The following is an 18213-nucleotide window of genomic DNA, read 5'->3' as shown; positions in this document are numbered from 1 at the left end:
TTGAAGTGAAAACTTCTTTAGCCACGTTGAGAGATTTATTTGGTAGGGGAAAAACTTATGGGTTCGCGTCACCGACATGCTAGTGATATAATAACAAAATCAATACGCATTAAAAAGCAATGTTTTAAGTTTTCACCTCTGTCGACAGTCCCCATGACTGCCTTTTCGATTTTTTTGAAGCCCAAATTTAAGGCCCGGTTATTGCTATTACCATAGCCCGTACTCTCGCGTGCATTACATGCTATTGAGACCTAACGCCCCGAGTCTCAGTTTTATAAACACCCAAATATAGTTTTTTTTCAGACGTACGTGCTGTTTCCCACAGACTCACCCCTTTAACCGTATCTGGTACCATATCACGCCAATGAGTAGGGACCTGAAAAATTCGCGGTTTCGATGACCTCCAGGATAATCTACACAGCCCTCTGTACACTCGGGCAAATAACGCCAGTTCGTTGGCTGCTGACTTGTGAGTCGTCTCAACTGGTTTTCCCATGATTCGTCACTTCTTTGGTTGAGGGGTTCTCATTGGCCCAGAGTCGCCCAGACGAACAGTGAGCCAATATGAAAAGCAGCTTAAAGGTATACGTGTATGAATTTCAGACTATCGTGAAATGAATCTGCGAATATTTCAGGTCTCTACCAATGAGGATGCACGAGACTAGGGTACCCGGAAAAGCACCATCTTGGTGCTACAACCGGCAGAGGTAGGTGCCAATAGTCTTCATATTCGCACCTCACGCCCTTAACGCGGACAGCTTGGCATCTGCCTCGGATACTAGAGCTGACACCTCGAGAGACAGGCTTCTCCTCCCTGAGGAGACTGGCATCTTCTCCCCAGCTGCAGGATTGACAAGTTGTTTCGGGCCGAAGCCCGGCCTAGCATCACCACCTTTTCCTCCTGGGGTTGAACCCGTTTGGGTATTCCAGGAGCACTAACTTGTTCTTTTCATCCAGATGTCAACTGGTGGTTTGATGGCATCTGGATGATTGGCCTCAGATGTTCCATGTGCCAATTTTGAGTGGTGTGTACCATTCTTTGCCTCAACCCGAAACAACTTATCCATTCTGTTTGAGCCGCCGTGCCTGCAGCCAGAATATAGATTTGTCAAATTGATTTTAAAATTTCCTTTGCCCTTTTGCATCCATGCATAAAATACACGACGGCTGATGTTAAAAACACCACTGTCACTCCTTGTGGGATCTCTTGCATGCCATTTCTCCGGGACGGTTGCCTGTACCCGGGGCAACGAACACTGCAGGAATGACAGTCAGACTGGTTCAGCTCGGCTGCAGCACACTCTAGCAGAGTGAGTGGCAACCGTGTGGGGCCGGGAGATCTCCATCTGAGGCTGCGGTTAATCACGGCCGTCAGGCGCCCGAGTAGCTGTAAAAGGCGCGTGCGGCGCGCCAGATACGACGGCCGGCCGTAAAGATATCGCAAGGGCTTTTTGGAGCGAGCGCTCGTCCCGCATGAAACATTCAACGAATCCCCCCCCCTACCCCGTCCCCTCCCCCCACCCCCGGGAGTCGATGCGTTTCACCAGGGCACTTACGAGGCCCAGGGATGGAAAAGGAAATGAAAATCTCCGCCGCTCTGAAACCTTGTTATCCGGGTGTCCCGGGAAGATATCTTCGCGTTTTCCCTGTAACTGTCTCTACGAAGTCTTTCCTGGTGGAACCCGACGATGCGCATTCCACTCGATTCTCACGTAACTCGCCACTTTCAGATACGGGCAGTATAAACGTTAGTTACATAATGTTTATTTACTCGAAAAGGGTCAAAGAATTTTCCCTCACAATTGCAAGCCCTGCCTGTCAGACGACCATATGCTCACGAAAATTTTATCTTAAAATAGCTGCATAAAAATATAAATAATATTGTTTTGTTTAAGATAAAGAGGTGGAACTCAACATTATTTAAGGCGAATGAACATCGTAATAAATTTTTTCCTTAAATCACATGTAGCGTCTAATTTTAATCTTTTAAAAAAGTATATAAGCAGGGTAAAACACACTTCGTAGAATCGAAATCCAGCTGAAATATATTTTTATTAAATATCTTACTTTTTAACAAAACTTAATACATAAAGTTCAGGATGAATAAGATCTACCGCATCCGAACTCTAGCAGTTTTAGAAAATATATAGCATTTTTTTTTAAATTAGTAACTTATTGCTTGAAAATGATTATTCAAAATGTATAAACATTTTTAATGGCGTATGATTATTATTATTGAAACGGCCAAGAACATACTTGGTGAGGGTTATCATGAATTTTTGTTAAACTTTACTAACGAACATTTTGTTTGGCATTAATTTTTATTTTTTTATTTTCACTTTGAAACAAACGCGAGGAATAAAACTGCATAATATGTTACTGAAAATAATGCATACTGCAATTTTCATATGACATTTTTTGAAACATTCAGTGTAATTTGACTGTCAAACTGTTTAAACTGCTCCACACTGATTTATAAACAAACAGCTTCACGAGTTTTTCAATAAAACTTCTCTGAAATGCAGTTGTTTTCACATGTTCATGCTTAGAGGGGTGAGGGTTTCATTTATTTTCGTAGACGTAAAGCTAATGATAAATAAGTCACTTTTTGGCTTATTGATACAGTAACGTCAGTAGTTGTTTACTGTAGAGGAGCCATTGTAAATAAAAATCAAACAACCTATAATTGATTTATTGAGTTTCTGAATTAATGTTTATATTATTATCACAATTATTATTCAACAATTTCTTATCAACGTAAAAGAAATACTTTTTGAATTATTACATCCGGCAGGTTTGTTCTCCAGAAACTTATTTTTGTAAGGGTATGATATTCGATGTTTCACGCTTTAAAATAATTTGTGCCAACTGTTGGAAACATAATTATTTATTTGACAGCAATAGTACGCACGTTTAATGAGTTATTTTTACCTGTCCATAAGATGTCTAATATAATGAAAGATTGAATGCGTAACTTTATGGTATTTAAGATGATTTAAACACGGAATAATTAGTTTCATTAATTGTATGCCAATTATATGTTTTTATTCGTAAATTTTAGTTCTAGTTGCATATTATAGATTACATTGGAATCTGTACGAAATTGTTTCATTCCGGTTTGGTACGCTGTTTGAAACGAAATATGTATCAATATTTTCTTGTGCGATTGACTTCGTATTACCAACGGTCGTTTGGATTGATGCCTTTGGTGCCGTATGTCGGGAGTTTCAGAACATTTGTGCACAGAAAGCTCCCTGGAAGTACGACCTATGTGAGTAGTTTAATTATAGTCAGTATCTGGCGCTATTGGTAATTGAGTCATAATTTTTGCTAAATTATATTTTCACACATCTCTGTGGTTGCTGGAAAGTAAAAGGTTTTTTATATTAGGACAGAGACATAAAAAAACTCTATATTTTTTATGTAGCCAACCTAACACAACAATACTTTCACCCGATTGTACAATTTTTGTTTATGTTGCTAATCTAACCTAATGGTAAATAATATGAGAAAATTTAAATATCGGAATACAACCCCACAGAACGATAATAAAAATATTTTCGAGTGTTAACCGTTATAAAAATATGAGAGTAAATTTTTAAGATGCACGCGCACCATGAAACGAAATGTTTACAGGAATAAAACATTGTAAATGAGCTTTTAAATCATATACGTTAATGATTTATATTGAATATGGTCCATAATATTTAAAAAAATTGTAAATATTAGAGATAAAAATTGTAGGTATTTATAAAAATTTTCCTTGTTGTATTAAAATGGCTTGTGATTATTAAATGAGACAAAAAATAAAGACGAGAAGGTTTCTGCAATACAGAGTGGGACAAACGTTGTGTATCGATTATAAAGGGCTATTAAAAAAAACCGAGCCACTTACAGAAATGAGGTTTATTTTATTAGAATCAGTAGACATCCCCATTTTTAAAATTTATTTCTGAAGATCACATCAAGAAGACGGTGTCCATCAGCAGTGATGCATTGATGAAGGCGATTTTGGAAATTTTCGAGCACTTTTCGGCACATTTAAAAGGGTTTACTCCCAGGATTTACTCCCAAATTCGCATCTTCAGTTCTTCCAAGATGTGAGGACGATGTTTAAAAACCTTTTCCTTGAGGTTACCCCACAGGAAGGAGTAACAAAGGCCCATATCCGGTCAGCGCAGGCCCCAATTGGAGCATCTGTGACTTCTTCCTATGGGGTTACCTCAAGGAAAAGGTTTTCATGTAACGTCCTCACACACCTTGGAAGAACTGAAGATGCGAACCGGGAGAAAATCACTATACTCCTCGAAATGTGCCGAAAAGTGGCCGAAGAGTTCCGAAATCGCTGCTGACGGCCACTATCTTCCTGATATGATCTTCAGAACTTGAAAAAAAAAAAAAAAGTGGACGTATACTTATTCCAATAAAATAAACCTCACAGATGAAAGTTGTTCCTTATTTTTAAAAAGAACAGCCCTTCAAAACCGAGAAACACATTTCGCCCCATCCAATATTAAGCTCCATTCAAAAATAATAATAAAAAAAAGTATCCGATGGTGTTTACTCCTGTACTTCGGGCTAATAAGTGATTTTTAGGTTACTTGGTGAAACATGAATTATAAATGTAAAATATAAACGTGCATTTATATAAGTTGTTTTTCTTTTTTTTTTCCCACCAAGTTTGATGTCGGGAAGTTGTTTCGGACTGTTGGCAAGACTGGCGAAGACTCTCGCGCGCGCTCTTCGAGACGGAGAGACCGTGTCTGGCGACGATTGGGCGGTGGGGAGATGATGAAGGGGGGTAAGGGGTTGTTTGCGCAAGGTTAACGGCTACTCGGTGCCCGTTCTCGCGGCTGGGGGCATCTCCCGGGGTCATCCGCCGCGAGGGGTGGCAAACACACGGGACCCCCGCGGCGGCGGGACAAGCAAACACGCCCCTCCCCCCTCCCGCTCGACCCGGTGTCCGGCGGACAGGCGTCGATAGCCTGGCGACTCGACAAGACATTCTCATCAGCACTTCCAGTACAAGGCCGAGTGTTTGGGAACACGTCCGTCAGGGAACCAACGTGGAAGTACAGCCTACGGTAATACGATATAGGGGCCTTCAATTTTAGCTCTCTAAAAAAAAGCACACACTTACAGCTAGCTTTAGGGTTTTTCAGTTTGACGAAACGGCTGCAATGTGAACCAAAAAGTTTGTGCAATTTTCATTTTTTTTGACGTGACAACGTCTAATAAATCGATGAACGCAGGCTGCACGCACTAAAAAGGGTCACGTTACGCACATTGTCCCGTTACGCTGTGTCCCGTTACGCTCATTGTACGCTTGCGCCGCATCTATCTCTCTTACACTCGATTGGAACAACCATCGATTTGACTTTTTCGAGGCACATTAAGCTTGAAACACTCCCATTCGTTTCCTACTTTTCCTATCATCGTCCTATCCTTAACAGAATAACACATATTGGAAGAAGTTAAATAGCAAACATGTATAAAAGTTATAGTTAAAATAATCTCTTCGTTAAAGTAATAAACATATTTGAATTAATGAGTGCAAATAAAAGTAAATTTATCAATTAAATTGTAGATTTCATTTCACTTCTTCTTTGTATCCATACAAAATAGTGATAATGCAAAAAAAATTATTCAATTTTATTTAAAAAAGTATGCAATCATTTCATCGATGTGTTGTTATGACGTTGTCGCGTTAAACTATCGTCAGTAAACCGACTTTACAGACAACTTTTTTTAAATTTAATTTCCTGTATATATATTTTCTCCCTACCTAGGGCACCCATATTTCGTTTTAATTTCACTGTATGTTTTCAATGTCATTCGAGTAGTACAATTATTTTTTGTCAAATCAGTCATTATTTTACGCAGCTAAAGCCCAAATGCCAAGAAAGCTCACATAATGGCTGCGAAGGCCAGGGATCCATTCAAAACAATGTTTACTCTAATATCAAGATTTTACTTGTTTGGAGACAAACATAAATTTCCACTATCTATTATAGTTGGATTTGTGTAGTGGAACCAACGAGCTTTGCAGCTGACTCGAAGATCCATATTCAGTGAATCAATAATCAGGGAGCCATTAGTGTGTTTGTGTACGTAGCAATTTCCAAGTTTTGCCTGATCGTCGCTCGATCACAAGTCATTAGCGTCGTGAAAGTTACACGTGTTGGAAGTACACACAATGACGAAAAAAAGGGGGGAGGATATTAGAGGGGTGGAATCAGGTGTTGTAAAAGTGTCATGCTGCCACGAACAAACTGTTAGAAAGGACCGGCATTTTCCATCTGTAACATCTCTGAGCAAGGCCAAAATTCAAATAAAGTAATTACATTTTTACCAATTAAAGTTATATGATGTCATGTGTACGGAAGGTAAACACCACAATTTAGACACACAGCATTTTGGTTTGATTAATACGTGATGAACTTTAAATTTTTTCTCTTAAATAACTCAAATTTGTTAGTTTTCAGCTAAAATATTGCGGAATGATTGTTTAAAGCTGTATGTAATATTGCTTTTATTTTGTTTCATTTAGGCATATTAAACATTTATTTAACAAACATTTTTTATAATTTAAATTCCCTTTCTTCAAGTAATAGATTTTGTTGCATTTAAAACACAACCATTTACTTAAATAGAAAAAAAATATTTACCTGAAATTTATTTAACCAAAATTACGTATCTAAGTAAATTTACTATAAATAAATTGATTTTCGATTAAATAGTATAACATACGTCTTCTGTGTTTTTTCTCACTGGAAACGTTTTCTGTTTTTTTTTTTTTTTTTTTCGTTGGAGACATTTTCCTTCTTCCCATTTTGATTCTTCTATCTACATCGTACGGTTTCCAGTTAATTAGTTCTTCATCGAAACGACTGTGTTGCTGAGGTGACTTTGAGTGACGCAGGTTTGCCGGTACCAGGCAAGCTGTGTGGACCACAGAACAAGGAGGGAAATAAAGAAGTGCGACTCTTACACTGGAAACTGACACCATGTTTCACGCGACATGTGTCGCTATCTGTTGGGCGGGCCCATAACTACCAGCAAATAAAAAATCGGAATAGAGGCTCTCATACAAAGAATTTTAGTTAATATTTTTTTTTTTGGTTATATTAAGTTATCTCCTTTGCGGCGCAAAACTAATTTAATCGATGCGAAAATACTTAGTGCTGTTCTATAATAAACCTCACGTAATAAATAAAGGAGTAGGAGGTCCGAAAACTCATTGTATTACACACCACAAAATTAGTGGCTACCTAAGAAGAGTGAATTTTCACTGGTTTGTTTGCCTGATAATAGCTTATAAATTACTTGTCCTAATAAATTAATGTAGTTGTGTCAGCAATATATTATGAAAACTACTATCTAGCGGACGGGCCCACAACTACTTATATGAAACTAGGTCTCAGTCTCGGTAATTAGAGTTTCTCCCCCCTGGTGTGGACGCGTGGCGGAGGGATACCAGCGCGATGCCCGCGGGGCCGCAAGTAGGCCCGGCCCGAGCCGCCCACGCTGTATGCAGATCGCCCTGAAGAATGCACCGCGCCGTTGCCTGGCAACGCCTCGCGGGACCGCTGGCTCCCTCGGGGCAGCCCAGGAAATGTCGCGGCGCCGGGCTTGCTTTGACCTGTTTTAGGGGGAGAGGGGGTTGGGTGGTGGTTCCCTGTATTTGACTTGACGTAAGCTTTTGGACATACGCCATTGCTAAGCACACGTCTGTCTGGTGAAGAAGACTTCGTTCTCTTGGTCCATATTTTCTTTGTTTTTCTTTGTTTGTTGACCACGTTCCTGCTATGGGATATTATGTGGTGTTTAAATGCCGTTGACAACAGCAATTGTTTTTGCTTGATTTGCGTTTTTGTCTTTTGGTTTTTTTTTGTAGATTTATTCTACAGACATACAAGTGCTTAGCAATGGCGTATGTCCAAAAGCTTACATCAAGTCATGCACTCCCATTGCACAAATCTTTCAAATATAATATCGCTGTATTTGCGCCACGGCCCGCGGAAATCTAATCGAACGTGAAGGTACGTTTGTGCAACCCAGCTATGAAAAAACATTAAATTAACACACTTACTGGTTTACTTTTAATATAAATATTTTCTTCACACTTAACGTATTCCAGATAACATTTCACCCACATCACATGGCTAATAATTTGAAATATAAATATTTTAATACAAAAAAAAATTACTTAAAAATAATAACTTTACTAGGAAGGTGTAGCTCGAACCACAATCTAAAGAATCCAATTCTCATTAAAGTTTTATCTCTTACTATTTATCATAATTTTTAACATGGCAAAACTCTTAAAGGTTATTTATTATTATTAATTAAATTTGTGGCATGCCCACCGACAGTTTTGCAACTTTTGAGGTGGGCATTTACAACAGGGTCGTGCCTGCAACCATCGATAGGAGATAACAGATGATCCATCTCACGCGGTCAAATGCAAGGACCGTCACAGTTACAATAGCACACGAACTCACGTTTAAAATGTCCAGAAATAAGTCCTATGCCACATCATAGCAATAAAATGAGAAAACAAAATCTAACCTGCAGTTTGACGCTTAGCATTGAAATACAATATGAAAAAGGAATAACATTTTTTTATAATATTGGAACTGAAACACTAAATGCTATAGTTATTTATCATATGTATTATTAGAAAATTAGATTATAAAAAATGTTTATTTCATAACAAAAAACTCCTTAGACCTGCTACTACTAATGTACCGAATAAAAAATAATGCTTGCGTGTCTACTCTATATCTGTGCAGCTAATAAATAGGCATATGTATCACTTTAGATATGTCAAAATATACTACATTGAACAGCATTTTTAAGAATTATTTGATTTGTTGATTTGCGTAAAATTAATTCCAATTTTTCCCTATCAAATTAAAATTGTAAATAAGTTAATTTGGGGTCAGATTAGAAATCAAATATATGATAATGTTTTGTTTATGTGTCCGATTAAATTCAGATAATTTAAACGTGAAACATGCTTGAATGCAAATAGAACTGTAAAAACCTGGTGCTCAATTGATCCGAGAAAATTAACACAATTTCCGCGGAACGTAAGCATGTTTGTCATAACCAATAAAATAAATTGCTTTCAATCACTTATGTCTCTGTTGTGTAAGAGATGCAATCGTAAAACATTCGCGGTTAATTGTGACTTTTGGGTGTGTGTCTAAAAATGAAGTACAGTTATCTCTGTTTTATTTAAGAAGAATTGAGGAAAAATCGTAAATATTGGTAAACAAAAAAGACTGCAAAAATGTTTGATTGTCGCGGCGTTCGCAGTTGAAGACAATTTTTCTGCTGGAATGAATTCAATAATTTGTTAAGTCATTCATTATTTGTATTCTATATTGCCCAAAATTATTATTTGACATTATTGATATTAGTAATTAAATGTATACTTTATGCTCGTTAATTACAATTTTTTCAATATTTAATAGTTTTACTTTCTGCTTTTTATTAATGGTATAATTTCTTAAAATCGATATTATTATTGAAATACACCTTTAGTGATATTTCTGCAATTTGGCATGTCTAAAATTTTTTATTCAGATAAAAACAGATAAAATTTTTAAAAAAAACGCAAATAAAAATTGCACTTGTTTTTAAATTCCCATTCACATATCTTCCGTCCAATGTTCGAAGCGACGCGGATGCAACGTGCGGGATCACTTACACCAGGCGGCAGGTGCAGAGATTTAATTAAAAATAGGCATGCCTTTCGCAACCACGAAGTGCCGATAGGCAGTAGCATGGCGGGTTGCGTAGCACGCAGGGGCTAGCACGTGGTGGGTTGCGGTGCGGGCAGGGGCTAGAGCGTGGTGGGTTGCGTAGCGCGCAGGGGCTAGAGCATGGCGGGTTGCGGGGCGTGTAGGGACTGTGGGCGGCTGGCTTTTGTTGGCTTTGGAGCGGGGGTGCAGGGGCGTGGGCGGCAAGGGGTGGTTCCTCCTAGCGTATTGATCCCGCTGTAGGGTACTGGATGCACCCCCACAGCCGTGGGGGGTGAGTAGAGGGGAAGGGATAGCTGGGCTATCCCTCTACGGGACACTCTCTCTCATCCACCCACACACACACAAACACACGAGCACTGTGACTGGACAAACACTGTGTGTTAAATAAGCATACGGTGACACGTTTCTACGGGTTCTGTGTTCAGAGATAACCTCTATCCTGAACTGTCGTGTATTTCTCGGAAGTAATAAGAGAACTCTTGCTTTAATGCGGTACCAAGTAACTTTCAGCCTGGAGAAGCGTAATTTTGCTTTCTACTGAGCAATCGGCTGATTAACAAACTCCATACCGTAAAAACGATTATGGAGCAAGGGTTACATCACTGTTACTGCGAAATAATTCTATATTCATTTAACATGAATTTATAGACAACCGTTATTTAGGAAAATTTTATGTGAAAATATTTAGTACATAATCCATATTGCCATAAATGGAGATGCAAAAATGTGAGTATTTATATTTCATTCTTTAAGATACCTATATTTATGGGAAAGACTACCTTGTCTTTGCAATTGTGAGACTTCCAGAATACATATACTATATTTTAATATGTTTAATGGTCTTAAGACCCTATAAATAGTGTAAAATTAAAATTTAAACAAAACAATTAATTTTAATGAGAAAAACGCGGGTTTCTTGATATCAGTTTTCTTAAAATTTCTACTACTAATGGCTATTCTTTTGGTTTTGTTTTTTTCTTGATTCTTATTTTAAGTTTAATAAAAAAATTCCTTATGCAGTTTTAGTTCATTCTGTCGCTGTTAAAATATTACTTAAATTTATACATTATTTTATACTTTTTTGTTCATATAACACAGAAAGCTTGTTTTTCTTAAGTTTTCGAAATAATTTTTTTTTTAAATTTTTTAATCATATTGAATTAATATTTTATAAATTCTTATAAATGCACTACAAGATTAATTTTCAAACTTACAAACATTTTTAAGGCAATTAACACCAACTCCCAAGGGCTCCGATGGTGCCCGAATGCTTCGGGAGCACGTCACAATCAACGTACTTCGATTTTCCTGATTTTCTAAATATCGGTGGTAGATAAAAACCCTCAAAGAAAGGGGGGAATCAAGCCCGAGTAATTTTTACACCATGTTACGGCCTCTTGGATCGGAAACATTACTAATCGAAAGAAACTATATTTTTGAAATTTTAGAAATTTGGGTGGTTGACCTCTTGAAAGGGGGAGGGAGGCAGTTGACCCCGGGGCAGACTTCCCACCGTGCCCCGGCTTCGTTGATACACAAAAAGCATGACTTTTGCTCATAGCTCGAAAGTAGTGGTCTTTTGCTCATAGCCCGAAAGTAGTGGTCTTTTGCTCATAGCCCGAAAGTAGTGGTCTTTTGCTCATAGCCCGAAAGTATTGGTCTTTTGCTCATTGCCCGAAAGTAGTGGTCTTTTGTTCATAGTTCGAAAGTAATGTTTTTGTCCCTCAGACCCTCTCCCTATTTCAGGTTATAGTCATGAACTTATTTTACTGTCATCCGCATTACATATACATACTTTCAAAGTTTCAATTCGTTTCGAAAATTAGAAGTATGTAAAAATCGACGTTTAAGATTTGATTACATAGTGTGTTAAAAAAAAAAAGAATACACTTTTCACCACTCAAGTTCCCCTTTGTCAGAGAACCATTAGCCGATCTGTCACGCAAATCGCTGAGCGACATAAACATTTAAAAACCAACCCTGATGTTAAAAAAAAACAACAAAAAAACAATCAGTCACGTTCTGTGTAGGCGATTCTCGCTTGTTTTCGGCGAACAGCGGGATGCCGTTGGAAGCGTCAAATTGCCAGAAATGGCGCGCGCTAAAACATTAACCAGCTGTGCATCCACGCGAGGTGAACAAGGGATGTGAAAACTGTCGCATTGGGCGAGATATTCGCGGGTCTGTCGATGAATAAAATAGCCGTTCTCTTTTAGCCACTGGTAACTAGGCTGCGCTGGCTGTTAAAAATTATCTCACATCAGAGATATGGACTACCATTTACCTCCTTTTTCGAAGCAAACATTTAATAAATTGTCACTAAACATATCGTTATACGTGGCAGCATGCTTATTTCGCTTAAAGATTCCGAGACTAGCTTAAAGTTAATACACTTAAAGAGATATTCAAAAGTAAACTTTCTTTAAACATGTAGTAAACTCAGGTTAATTTTAATTTGCTATTGTTACCCCTGGATTTTCTTTAAATTCCTAACAAATTGAGTCGGAAATGGATAAAAAGTTTAATATCAATCTAGAAAAATATATTATGGCAAAAATTACAAAACACATCCAAAATAACAAAGTTGTTATAAAATTTCCATTGTTATTTTAGTGTTACAAATTCAACTCTACCTGATTGATTTAGCTAGAAATGAATAGAGAGTACTGAACGACCTGTATTGCCTGAAATTCAAATATTTTGATAATTTTTGAATATGTCAAAAATGACAAACTGATAAATAAAAATACATCAACTGAAGAACAATAACTTATAAAAATTAATACCATTGTCATTAAAATACAAAATATAATGCTCCAAAAAAACATAATCTTAGAATAAAAAAATATTCACATAATATTAAATTTATTTTAAATGAGGAAACTTTTAATGTATGCAAGTGTAATAAAATAAACGATTTTAAGAATAAAAAGTAGATTTAATTTTTGTACAAGCCTTTTTAATAAATATTATGTTTCGTTAATTTTAAACCCCAAATTTTTTAAGTTATTATGTAACCTAAACTTATACCATTCCTGTGTTTTTTTACTTATTACATATTAATTTAACATATGAAACTAAAGAAATAATAAATTAAATAGAAAAAATGCTTCGAAACTGAACATGGCCATGTATTTTTTTATTACTCCTATTATAGAACTATTCCTGTAAATTCAATAAGAACTTTTTTATCAACTTTTTATCAACTTTTTATTCGTAAAAAATGTCGTTACCAGATAATTACTTCTTGTTATCAGGGCAAATGTGACGAGAAAGTGTTTATAAATATTATCATTGGATGAAATAGCAGTTTACGTTTAAGCTACTAATCATTTGGTGAAAAATATTGTGACAAAACAGCAAAGTTAAAGTGCCAGAGTTATCTATATTCTAGTTTGTGTGTGTGTGTTTGTCCTTATATACACACCCGTATTTAAAATAGGATGTTGGTATGTATGTATATATGACGTTGATAAACTCCGACTCCATTTGACCGATCATCATGTAAATTGACACATCGAAGTGTTTTTTCATGGAGACGGTTTTACGCTATCCATTTTTTTGCGACTCACCGCTAGATGATGCTGCAGCGCATTAACTTCTATTCCGTTTAACCAAGCGACATGAAAATTGGTATACTTTGATTTTTACTATTCGTAGTCCCAAATAAGAGCAAGTAGTTATTGTGACTGTGGTAAGTATTTGGTGAGTGAGTTTAAAATGGAATACCATTTCAAACGCTTTATGGATTCTAGATTACATTCAAACCATCCATTTGAGATATATGGAAGTTAATAAATAAACACTGGCAGGAAAACGTCTGCCGGGTTCTGCTAATAATATATATATATATATATATATATATATATATACACATGACAGTATCTTTGAAACGAATAAAATTTAAATAAAAATTATCGAAAATGTTGTGTGAGATGGAGCCTAAAGTATTTTTTTTTTAAATTTGAATTCATACAAATATTCTGGAAGCCGCTCTTAAAAAGAAAGGCACAGAAGAGGCAGAGTGTCGTGGGGGTTTGAGGACGTCACAAACTGTCTTCGCAATACCGGCCTTTTCATGAGAGCACGGGCAAATTTTTTATGCAAAATGGACGGTGATTGCCGGTCGTTCATCGCCGAGACGGGAAGCTCGGATGGCGCCTGGAAGGACGGGGCGACGCGAAAATGTGTTTTCATTAGCGTTGTAGCTGCGCAGATGTCTTATCTGCTCTCAAAGAGGCAGGCAACCGCGCCCCAGGGGAGCGCGTTAAGGCAGAGAGGGAAGGAGAGAAGTGTGGTTACAGTAAGGCGCGCTTGGAGCGCTGCGTTCGCAAGACAACCCTCCACTCCTTCGCCCCGTGGCCCAGAGTTGGCGAAAACCCGGCCTTATTGTTTTAAACACCAACGTGGGTTTATTGACATCACATGGTTTTGAACTTTTATAGGTTCGTGAAAATGATTTTCTAACAATAAACTGGTTAATATTAAGCTAATTAAAACATTTTGTGCCCCCATTATAAGTCATTGCATAATTATTTAATATTTTTTTTAATTAACTAAGAAAAAAAGCCATCCAGCATAATAATTGATTTTTATTAATAATTATAATATATGTTGATTATTTAACTAAATAAAATAATTAATGTTATGCACGTGTTTATATTATAAATGAATACTGAATATTCAATTAATTTAATTATTTAATTAAATTTAAAATTTTCCACAAAAATTTATATAATATAACTCTAGTCCTTTCATTATTTTATTGCTAATAATTATTTGCATGCAAAATTAAAGTTAGATTTTTTTATTACACCAAGTACGCAACCATTTTTCTAATGTGAAATTGTAATAAAACATTTTTATAGATAGTAATATTGAAAAATCCCAAGTGGGTCATACATAGACTGGGTTCATTGGAGGAAAAAAAAGCCAACCCAAAACACGTGGGTCGTGTGAACGCAGCCTACCCTGCTATCCGCCCTCGAGCGAGATACAAGCCTTCATCCTTTCCGCCCACACCCCCTAGTAAGTTCCTCGGTAGCGTCTGTCATTACGTGCGAGGTGCCGTGGAACGTTGTGTAAATATTTGCCGACAAACCCTCATCACTAGCAGCTTTTCGCCTCTATCCACTCGCTGCTTGAATTAACCGCAGCCTGTCGCTCTGAAAAGGACACAGAAAAAAAGACATCTTCCCCTGGAAGTAATGCGTATTAAGGAAAAGTAGCGGCGTTTATTCTTTACGACGTAATGCGATAATGCTGTATTTTCACTGGAGAACTTAGTGGTTGGCGGTGTAAGGATGGGGTTCTTTTAAAGGGGAGAAAGAATTTAGCATTTTTCTATGTCCTCTGGTTTAGCTTATCCGAGTAGAAGTCAATTTTTAGCCAGATCTTTTAATGCATAAATTTAATGTGATAAAGAATACCATAAGGCTTCAACGAGAACTATACATACAATACTATATATAAGCATTGACACTTCATCAGGCCGTTGGTAGCCTTTACTGTCGGATCGTATGACCTGGATTGATATCTCCGTTCTGCAGTGGTGCATACAGAGCAGATGAGGGAATGGGGATTATATTTCCTCCATCCCCTGAACATACAAAGAAAAATTGGTTGTCTGTAAAATCAGTTTACGGACGATAGTTTAACGTGACGTCATAACAAAACATTGATGAAATGATTGCATACTTTTATGAATAAAATTGAATCATTTTTATTGAATTATCACTATTTTGTATGGATACAAAGAAGGAGTGAAATGAAATCTACAATGTAATGGATAAATTTACATTTATTTTCATTCATTAATTCAAATATGTTTATTACTTTAACGAACAGATTATTTTAACTACAACTTTTATACATGTTTGCTATTTAACTTCTTCCAATCTGTGTTATTCTGTTAAGGATAGGACGATGATAGGAAAAGTAGGAAACAAATGTAAGTGGTTCAAGTTTAATGTGAAGGAAAATGGCTTACCCAACACCAAGATGCAGTCAAAAATACTATATTTGCGCCACGGACTCTGCAGCAATGCCAGCAAAGAGCAATGAAAATGTTATATTGAAATGCATGAAAACAGAATTACGCCACGGACTCGGTTGCAATGCTTGGAGGTTCACGTTAGCAAAGAAGAATATAAAATGAGCGTAACGGGACACAGCGAAACGGGACAATGTGCGAAATGGGACACATTTTTCGTGCGTGCAGCCGGCGTTCATCGATTTATTAGACGTTGTCACGTCGAAAATTTGAGCTGATCTTTCAGTACTTGCCAGTAAATAACATCTATCCTCGGAAACGAGCAACAAATTCACGTGTTCTCATTCATGTTGAACTTAAATTAGATTCAGTCTCAGCAAATTGCAGAACACAAAACGCTTTATCCCTTTTTTGCGTAGGTGGCGCTACAAGCGAGAAAACAACCAAGCAGCACTCGCGCATGCGAGTTATCTAAAACGGTTTTGAGTTACTCTTTAATTGTGACCTTGAACAATAAATCTACAACGTTTACAGGTGATAGTATTAAAATTTATATCTGGTACACTCTTTAATGGACATACTGTTGTCCTGGGTCAGCTACAGTCTCGGGTGTCGTGACGTGACAAATGTTCCTCGTGAATCACCGACGTTCTGCGGGTGATTTCCGCAATAAATTTCGAAATCATCTTTAATGATAAACAGCGAATGCCACAAACAAGTATCAAATGAAATTTCATTATTTACTAACAGTAATTGGAGTATTACGTTTTAACTTACTGACCTTCCGTAAAACAAACGTGGAAATGATCAGCGCCAAAGTATACGTTTCGATGACGTCAGATGTAAAAAGCTAAACGTATTGTTCAGAGGAATAATTGTATTAAAGACCCCCACCTCTTCGGGCACATAATCAGGGGTTCAGAAGAAACCACAATATTTGAATACTGCTCAAGATATCCGTATGGAGTCTGTTTACGAAAATCATTTAAGAATAAGCTATGTGCGGTTTATTAGATATGATTCTATATTTCTTTTTTAATATATTTCTAAAAGACTGAAAATGGCTGAAACGTATGTTTTCAGAATAATATTTACGTATGAAACACCAAATTCAGTTACTTGAAAACACTCAAGGGACTTGCATTACACCTTTAGCTTGATTTATACTTCATATAATGTTACCTTTACGTCTCAAATATATTGTCACGGTCTGGAAATTTCATTATTTTTTTTTTCTTAAATTTATTTTACTTTTGTATCTCGTTAGATTAACGTGTTGGTGTACGTGCGCGTTTCCAGGCTCGGCCGGTTGATTTCGACACGCGGGTATTGGAATATAGGTTACTGCGATAGAAGTTTACTGGCACCGCGGCTTTTGCGAAGCTGCGTGGTTTGCGTTTTCTCGCGGGCCGCTGGCCAGGGCTCACCGAGGGATTGCACCACGTTGTTCCAAAAAACCCGCTGCGCTACGCTAGTCTCTTGTTTGTCGTTCTGTTTGTTCTGCCACGCGAGGCTTTTGTGTACTCGTTTCGAGGACTCTGTCCTGATTAGTGTTGCCATCTGGCGTCCGAGTTTGGAAACGTAGACTGAAAAAAAAAACAATCGAGCAGCGCAAGAGGGAGAGGGGGAAACTCGCTCGCGCCTGCGCAGAAGGAACAGCAGACTTCGCTTGTTTTCCATTTTTTCCTTGTGGGAAGGGGGGACAGCCAGTTTCCCCGTGGCAAAGTTTTCTCGGTGTTCGTTTTTTTTTTCCGGCATGGCCTAATTTCGTAGTTAAAACCCCCTTCCAGGGAGGGGCCGAGGCTTTTTGCCTGGGGACCTCTCTGGAAGCCGGGTCCACGTCGGTTTGAAACAACTTTTCTCCGTCTCCAGTCAGAGGGTAAGTGATTGGCTGTGATGGATAGGGTGACTAAGCTTCGGGCAGGACGATCTTCGTCCTGTACTTAATCTTTTAAGAAATAATGTAGTATTATTCCATCCCTATTATTTTTTATTATTTGTTTTGGGAAAAATCGACGTCTGGTTATAAGCATGTATGTAGTGGTAACTGGGAAGTATACTATTCCTCAGCGGAGCTGCGGCGACGAGAGAACGGCCATGTTGTTGTAGCGATAATTGTTTGCTGGCTGACTTCACTTTAATGTGTATTTAATGTATTTATTTATTCGTGAATCTATTTGTTAACTTATTTATTAGTAATTCATTGGTTATCCGATCTATTATTAATTTGTTTATTAAATATTTGTTTAAATATTGTTATCCTAGTAAATAAAATCTGTGCTTGAATGAACTAATCATGTCTCTTTTCAGTACATAAATTATACCCTACACTTCCTGTATAGGGAGAAGACTTGGTCTCGAGTACCATGCCTACCAACGAGCTACAGTACCCCCCCCCCCCCCCAATGTTATAGGTTATTTATTGTGTTGTGTATAGGTGTACGCGGG

The sequence above is a fragment of the Bacillus rossius genome, chromosome 6 (assembly GCF_032445375.1).
Source record: "Bacillus rossius redtenbacheri isolate Brsri chromosome 6, Brsri_v3, whole genome shotgun sequence".
NCBI lineage: Eukaryota > Metazoa > Arthropoda > Insecta > Phasmatodea > Bacillidae > Bacillus > Bacillus rossius.
Note: the sequence above shows the minus strand (reverse complement) of the source record.